Below are 8067 nucleotides of genomic sequence, written 5' to 3'. Positions count from 1 at the left end.
GCAAACCAGCCAATGAACGAGGCTTAGTTTACACTCGTAGTCTATATGTGTTTGTTGAGGTTGTTATTTTCGTAGTTCATGTGGTGTGTGATACATGTCATTGCTCACTTTGTTCTATTTTTATTAAGCATATTTTGTATTCAAAATTTATGTGATTTAGGTTATTCATGATGTCGGCATTTATGTTGTACTTGATTTCTATAGCTTAAACTACAACATGGATATCAGAAGACCATAAGTAGCGAACCCAAAATATAATATAAATAGTGTTCCAAAATAAATATACAAAGTGTATCAAAATGCATCAACAGTAATCAATAGAATAACAAAATACATAAATAATAACGACGCCATCGGTGGTGATCACTTGGGAAATTGACGCCCGTGTCTGGTGCCATATGGCGAAGGTTATGCATGTCTCTAAGGTCTGCTAGGACATGGGTTCGCAGGAGACTATGGGTAATGAGAGCGGTCCGGTGGCTGCTGAGGCGGCTGTGGTGGGAGCGGATGATGTGGTAGACCATAACTCTCTGGGTGAGGCACGTAAGGTGGAGCAACAGGTGGTGCCAGGATAGGCTGTGATGCCGTCATTAGTAGGTCGTAATCCACCGATAGCGGTGTGGCATATTGAACACCCAGTTGGAAGTGTGCCGTATTAAGTGCCAGAACCTAGAAAAATGCATGGAACCCAAACAGCGCTGGACATAGGGGAAGATGACTGCTATTGTGGCTGACCCATGCTCTGCTCCCTACCTGTGCGAAACTGCTCTGCAATGCGCTGCATGATGGCCTAGTTGGTGGTATGTATATGGAATGCCTCCTCAATATGTATCTCATCGACCATTGATACCTCCTGATGAGAACTAGACCTACCGAGGTCATGCAAACAAGCGGAAAAAAATCCCAATTATCTCGAAATGACTCTGAGCCTGACCCTAAAGGCGGATGTCGTGGTAGAGGTGAAGGAGGGCGGTAGTTGTGAGGGGAGGTAGTGAGTCACCCTGGTCATCCAGGATATCATCGTGCGCCTTCTGTTGGTGATACTCTGTCTCCTCATTAGACTCCACATCTAAGCACTCCATGCGAGGCTTAACCCTATCCTTCTGGCATCCTGCAGCTCATCCGCGCTCCCTGACACCCCTGTCTCTCTTGGTAGGCTACCGAGTGTCTGAGAAAACCTCTCTGGCCCGCCTATGATGGTTCGGGACGTCTTTGGGAAGGTCTAGGACATTTCGAGACTGGCTGGTAGTAGGTTACACGTCTCCCGGTAAGTCCAACAGCCTGGGGTCATCAAGCACATTCTGAGCTTCGTTTGGGCCCAGGTAGGTAGTGTTTCTTTATATCTTGTAGTGGCCTTTGTTGGTGTTTTGGATTTTGTTGCGTAACATTGATTAATTGGATTTTGAAGAAGAGATGACTGGTGGGTCGAACGTTGGTAGTGCGAATCCCCACACTTTCGTACAGCTGTACCAGCAAGTGCACTGGGTCGTCCAAGTAATACCTGAGCAAGTCAGGGTCGATCCCACGAGAATTGTTGGTTTGAAGCAAGCTATGGTTATCTTGCAGGTCTTACTCAGGCGAAATCAGAAGGTTGATAGATAAATACTTGTGAGATTATTGGAATCAGTAATAGGGATATAGCTGAATATTGGAGTTGCTTTGTCTTTCTGAATTAACTCTGGTATTACCATCTTCTTTGCTTGTGAGTGATTTCTTCAATGGAAGGCTGTATGTGATCAACACCATGGGCCATGATCATTGATATCCTCTGCTATAGATTGAACGCCATTGGCCGTGGTCATCCAATCTGATGAAGGGTGAAGCTCTAGCAAATCATTCTCTTGGCAATCCTACTCAAAACGCCACAGACAAGGTCGAATCTTCCGGATCAGAGAGTGCTGCTTATTTTTATTCTAGCCTATACCATGGAGACTCTAATCTCCCCGGAAATCGGCGGAACTGATGTCTCGAGAAGTCCCTAATGAAGTCGTGGATTAGTTGTCTGAGAAATGTATAAACATAGCTATTGGCTCGTACTTTCTAGTCACGTATTCACACGAACCCAAGTAGACGCGGGTGTTTTTCTGGAACGTTCGTCTTAGTATGATGAACAGAGCTAATTGTCACTGATCATCCTATTCACCATGTTGAAGAGTGGATATACATCTTAGAAGTAAATCAAATACAGATCGAAGAAGAATAGTAATATATTTATTAATTCATAGGACTCAGCAGGGCTCCTCTCCTCAACCTAGGAGGTTTAGAAACTTATACTGAAAGGAAAATAGAATGTAAAACTAAAAAATAATGTGTAAAGTCTGGATCATGTTTCAATGATTATGTAAAAAGAACTTTAAATACTAAACAGATGACTAGTAAGGATAAAACAGTCTCTCTAGTGCTAAAATCAACTTCTGGGGGGCTGATAAACCACTATTTTTATGGTTTATATTGTGTTTTATTGAGTGGTTTTATCAAGCTTTTCACCCACTTATTCATATGATTTGCATGTATTTACAAGTCCTTCCTAAAGATATCCTATGATTAATAACTTGCTTCCTAAGGACCTTTTTTGTTATATATTTTTATCTTCCTTCATACCATTCGATGCCGTGATCTGTATGTTAAGTGTTTCAGGCTTAATAGGGCAGGAATGGCGTAAGGAATGAAGAGGAAGCATGCAAAAGTGGAAGGAACACAAGGAATTGAGGAGATGACCAGCGAGAAGTCACGCGGTCGCATGGCTCACGTGACCGCGCGAAATGGAAGAAATCAGAGTGACGCGTTCGCGTGCCTGACGCGACCGCACGGATTGGAAGCTGCACGAATGACGCGAAAGCGTGGACGACGTGCACGCGTGGTACGAGAAATGCTGAGTGACACGAATGCGTGGACGACGCGGACGCGTGACGAGCGCGATCTGCAGAATTACAGAAGTCGCTGGCACAGATTCTGGGCCGCATTTCAACCCAGTTTTCGGCCCAGAAACATAGATTAAAGTCTGGAAACATGCAGAGACTTAGGGAATCAATTCATTCATTACTCACAATTTTAGATTTTAGATGTAGTTTTTAGTGAGAGAGGTTCTCTCCTCTCTCTTAGGTTTTAGGATTAGGATTTCTTTAGTTATTAGGATTACTTCATCTTATCAGGTTCAATAATTTATGTTTCTCTTCTACTTTTATTTACTCTGATACTTTTATTTGTGTTTGATTTATGTCGCCCAATTGGCTTATGAATATTGTCCATGTTAGAATTGACATCTTTATTTAATATAAATTGAGGTATTTCAGACTTATATGTTATTGATGCTTGGGCTCTATCCAAATTATTTTCATTCAAGTAGATTTTATTCCCTTTTGGCCTTGGTTGATTAATTGGTAACTCTTGAGTTGTCAAACTCATTGTCGACTGAAAATTGGAATTCTTCAAGAATTAACTTGAGTTCCGCTAACTCTAGCCTTTTCCAAGGAAAGACTAGGACCTGAGGAACCAAACTTATTCCATCCACTTGACTTACCTTCATAGTTAGAGGTTAACTTAGTAGGATTAAAATCCAATTCTCATCACACCTGATAAGGATAACTAGGATAGGACTTCTAATTTTTCATATCTTGCCAAGAGTTTATTTTATAGTTATTTATTTATTTTTCTTGTCAATTAAATTACTTGTTCAACCCTTTTTAAAACCCCAAAATATACCTTTGCATAACCAATAATAGGAACACCTCCCTGCAATTCCTTGAGAAGACGACCTGAGGTTCAAATACTTCGGTTATCAATTTTATCAGGGGTTTGATACTTGTGACAACCAAATGTTTGTACGAAGGGATTTTCTATTGGTTTAGAATCTATACTTACAATGCGACTACATTTTTATAAAATTCTTTACTAGCAAAAATCCTAACGTCAAAATGGCGCCGTTGCCGGGGAATTGCAAATGTGTGCCTTATTATTGGTTATTATAAATATTTTTCAAAAAATATTTTATCTTATTTTTTTTCAAAAAAAAATATCAAATCTATTTCAAAATATTTTCTTTTTGTTAGTTTTTGTTTTTATTTTCTCCTACTACTATGAACTCTCACCCCTTTGGCTATGAGTCTGGTTACAACTATGTTGCAGGAAGAGAAAGCTATAACAACAGTATGCATCAAGGTCAAAGCAATCAAAGATGGACGGAGCCAAGAGGATCTGATCAACCCTTTAGGTGACAACTCCTTCCAAGATATCATGGACGAAGACTGATGAGCGGATAATTTATACGCTTTTTGGCATTGTTTTTAGGTAGTTTTTAATAGGTTCAAGCTACTTTTAGGGATGTTTTCGTTAGTTTTTATGCTAAATTTATATTTCTGGACTTTACTATGAGTTTGTGTGTTTTTCTGTGATTTCAGGTATTTTCTGGTTGAAATTGAGGGACCTGAGCAAAACTCTGATAAAAGGCTGACAAAGGACTGCTGATGCTGTTGGAATCTGACCTCCTTGCACTTGAAATGGATTTTCTGGAGCTACAAAACTCCAAATGGCGCGCTCTCAATGACATTGGAAAGTAGACATCCAGAGCTTTCCAGAAATATATAATAGTTCATACTTTATTCGGGAATTGACAACGTAAACTGGCGCTCAATGCCAGCTCCATGCTGCATTCTGGAGTTAAACGCCAGAAACACATCACGAACCAGAGTTGAACGCCCAAAACACGTTACAACTTGGCGTTCAACTCCAAGATAAGCCTCAGCTCGTGTAACATTCAAGCTCAGCCCAAACATACACCAAGTGGGCCCCGGAAGTGGATTTATGCATCAATTACTTACTTCTGTAAACCCTAGCAGCTAGTTTATTATAAATAGGACTTTTTACTAGTGTATTAGACATCTTTGATCAGTTTATGCGATCTTAGAGCTTGGGGGCTGGCCTCTCGGCCATGCCTGAACCTTCATCACTTATGTATTTTCAACGGTGGAGTTTCTACACACCATAGATTAAGGGTGTGGAGCTCTACTGTACCTCAAGTTTCAATGCAATTTCTATTATTTTCTATCCAATTCGATTTATTCCGATTCTAAGATATTCGTTGCACTTCAAGTTGATGGATGTGATGATCCGTGACACTCATCATCATTCTCACCTATGAATGCGCGTGATTGACAACCACTTCCGTTCTACCTTAGACCGGGCGCATATCTCTTGGATTCCTTTATCAGAATCTTCGTGGTATAAGCTAGAATTGATGGCGGCATTCATGGGAATCCGGAAAGTCTAACCTTGTCTGTGGTATTCCGAGTAGGATTCCGAGATTGAATGACTGTGACGAGCTTCAAACTTCTGAAGGCTGGGCGTTAATGACAGATGCAAAAGAATCACTGGATTCTACTCCAACCTGATTGAGAACCGACAGATGATTAGCCGTGCTGTGACAGAGCATTTGGACCTTTTTCACTGAAAGGATGGGATGTAGCCATTGACAACAGTGATGTCCTACATACAGCTTGCCATGGAAAGGAGTAAGAAGGATTGGATGAATGTAATAAGAAAGTAGAGATTCGGAAGGAATACAGCACCTCCATGCACCTATCTGAAATTCCCACCATTGGATTACATGAGTAACTTTATCTTTATTTCCTATTTATTTTATTAATCATATTTAAACCAATAATCTCTTAAATTAGTTAAATCCGCCTGACTGGGATTTACAAAATGACCATAGCTTGCTTCATACCAACAATCTCTGTGGGATCGACCCTTACTCACGTAAGTTATTACTTGGACGACCCAGTGCACTTGCTGGTTAGTTGTGCGGAGTTGTGACTAAGTGTAATTCACGTATGAGAGCTACCAAATTATTGGAGCCATTGTTGATGATCACAATTTCGCTCACCAAGTTTTTGGCGCCGTTGCCGGGGATTGTTCGAGTATGGACAACTGACGGTTCATCTTGTTGCTCAGATTAGGTAATTTTCTTTTTGTTTTACTTTCAAAAATTTTTTTTTCAAAAATCTTTCAAAAATTTCTCATCTGTTTTCAAAAATTATTCTAAATTTTTAAGAATGAATTCTAGAGTTTCACAAGTAACATGTTGATGCCTGGTTGGCTGTAAAGCCATATCCAAACCCCCTTGGATTGAGGCCTCCACTTGTCAACAGATTGGGTATGTATATGAAGTTGGATAAAATATCAGCTGTTGTATGCCTGATTTATATCTTTTAAAGCTGGCTGGCTATTAAGCCATGCCCAACCCTTGGATTGGGGCTTTAGACAAATATTGAAAGATTCCTGGAATTCTTATTAAAAATTTTGAATTTCTTATTTTCTTTTTTCCTAAATATTTTTCGAAAAAATAAAATAAAATACAAAAAATTAGAAAATCATAAAAACCAAAAATATTTTGTGTTTCTTGTTTGAGTCTTGAGTCAATTTTTAAGTTTGGTGTCAATTGCATGCTTTAAAATTTTTTCTTGCATTTTTTGAAAATTCATGCATTCATGGTGTTGTTCTTGACAAGTCTTCTTGTTTGATCTTGATGTTTTCTTGTTTTGTGTTGTTTGTTGTTTTTCATATGCATTTTTCGTTTGTTAGAGTCCATGCATTAAAGATTTCTAAGTTTGGTGTCTTGCATGTTTTCTTTGCATAAAAAATTTTTCAAAATTATGTTCTTGATGTTCATCATGATCTTCAAAGTGTTCTTGGTGTTCATCTTGACATTCATAGTGTTTTTGCATGCATCATGAGTTTTGATTCATAATTTTTATGTTGTGAGTCATTTTTATGTTTTTCTCTCTCATAATTAAAAATTCAAAAATCAAAAAAATATCTTTTCCTTATTTCTCTCCAAATTTTCGAAAACTTGAGTTGACTTGGTCAAAAATTTTTAAAATTAGTTGTTTCTTACAAGTCAAGTCAAATTTTCAATTTTAAAAGTCTTATCTTTTCAAAATCTTTTTCAAAAATTAAATCTTTTTTTATTTTTTTTATTTAATTTTCGAAAATCTTTTTAAATATTTTTCAAAAATCTTTTTCTTAATTTTATCTTGATTTTCGAAAATTATACTAACAAGTAATATGATTGATTCAAAAATTTGAAATTTGTTACTTTCTTGTTAAAAAAGGTTCAATCTTTAAATTCTAGAATCTTATCTTTTAGTTTCTTGTTAGTTAAGTAATTAATTTTAATTTTAAAAATAAAATCTTTTTCAACCATATCTTTTTATCTTATCCTTTTATCATATCTTTTTAAAAAAATTTATCTTTTTCAAAAATTTGATTTCAAAATATCTTATCTAACTTCTTATCTTCTTATCTTTTCAAATTTGATTTTAATATCTTTTTCAACTAACTATTTGACATTTTGTTTGTTTCTTATCTTTTTCAAAACCCCCTAACTACTTGTCCCTCTTTAATTTTCGAAAATATCTCATCTCTTTTTCAAAATTTCTTTTTAATTGTTTTAAATTTTAATTTTAATTATATCTTATCTTTAATTTTCGAAAATCATTAACTACTTTTTCAAAATTATTTTCAAATTCTCCCTCTCTTCTCTTCTTCTATTTATTTATTTATTTACTAACACTTCTCTTCATCTCTTATCACCTCCCTTATCCTTACTCTTTATACAGACTATTCACTCTTCTTCATTCTTCCCTTTCTTTTTCCCTTGTAATTGGATTCTCCACTTTTATTCCTTTCTTCTTCTACTAACAATAAGGAACCTCTTTGCTGTGACATAGATGATTCCTCTTCCTTTTTCTTTTTCTCTTCTATTTCATATGAGCAGGAACAAGGAAAAAGGCACTCTTGTTGAAGCTGATCCTGAACCTGAAAGGACTCTAAAGAGAAAACTAAGAGAAGCTAAATTACAACAATCCAGAGACAATCTTTCTGAAATTTTCGAACAAGAGAAGGAGATGGCATCCGAACCCAACAACAATAATGCAAGGAGAATGCTAGGTGATTTCACTAAACCAACGTCCAAATTTGATGGAAGAAGCATCTCCATTCCGGCCATTGGAGCAAACAATTTTGAGCTAAAACCTCAATTGGTTGCTCTAATACAACAGAACTGCAAGT

This window comes from Arachis duranensis, chromosome 3, assembly GCF_000817695.3.
Source record: "Arachis duranensis cultivar V14167 chromosome 3, aradu.V14167.gnm2.J7QH, whole genome shotgun sequence".
In the NCBI taxonomy this organism is placed as follows: Eukaryota; Viridiplantae; Streptophyta; class Magnoliopsida; order Fabales; family Fabaceae; genus Arachis; species Arachis duranensis.
Note: the sequence above shows the minus strand (reverse complement) of the source record.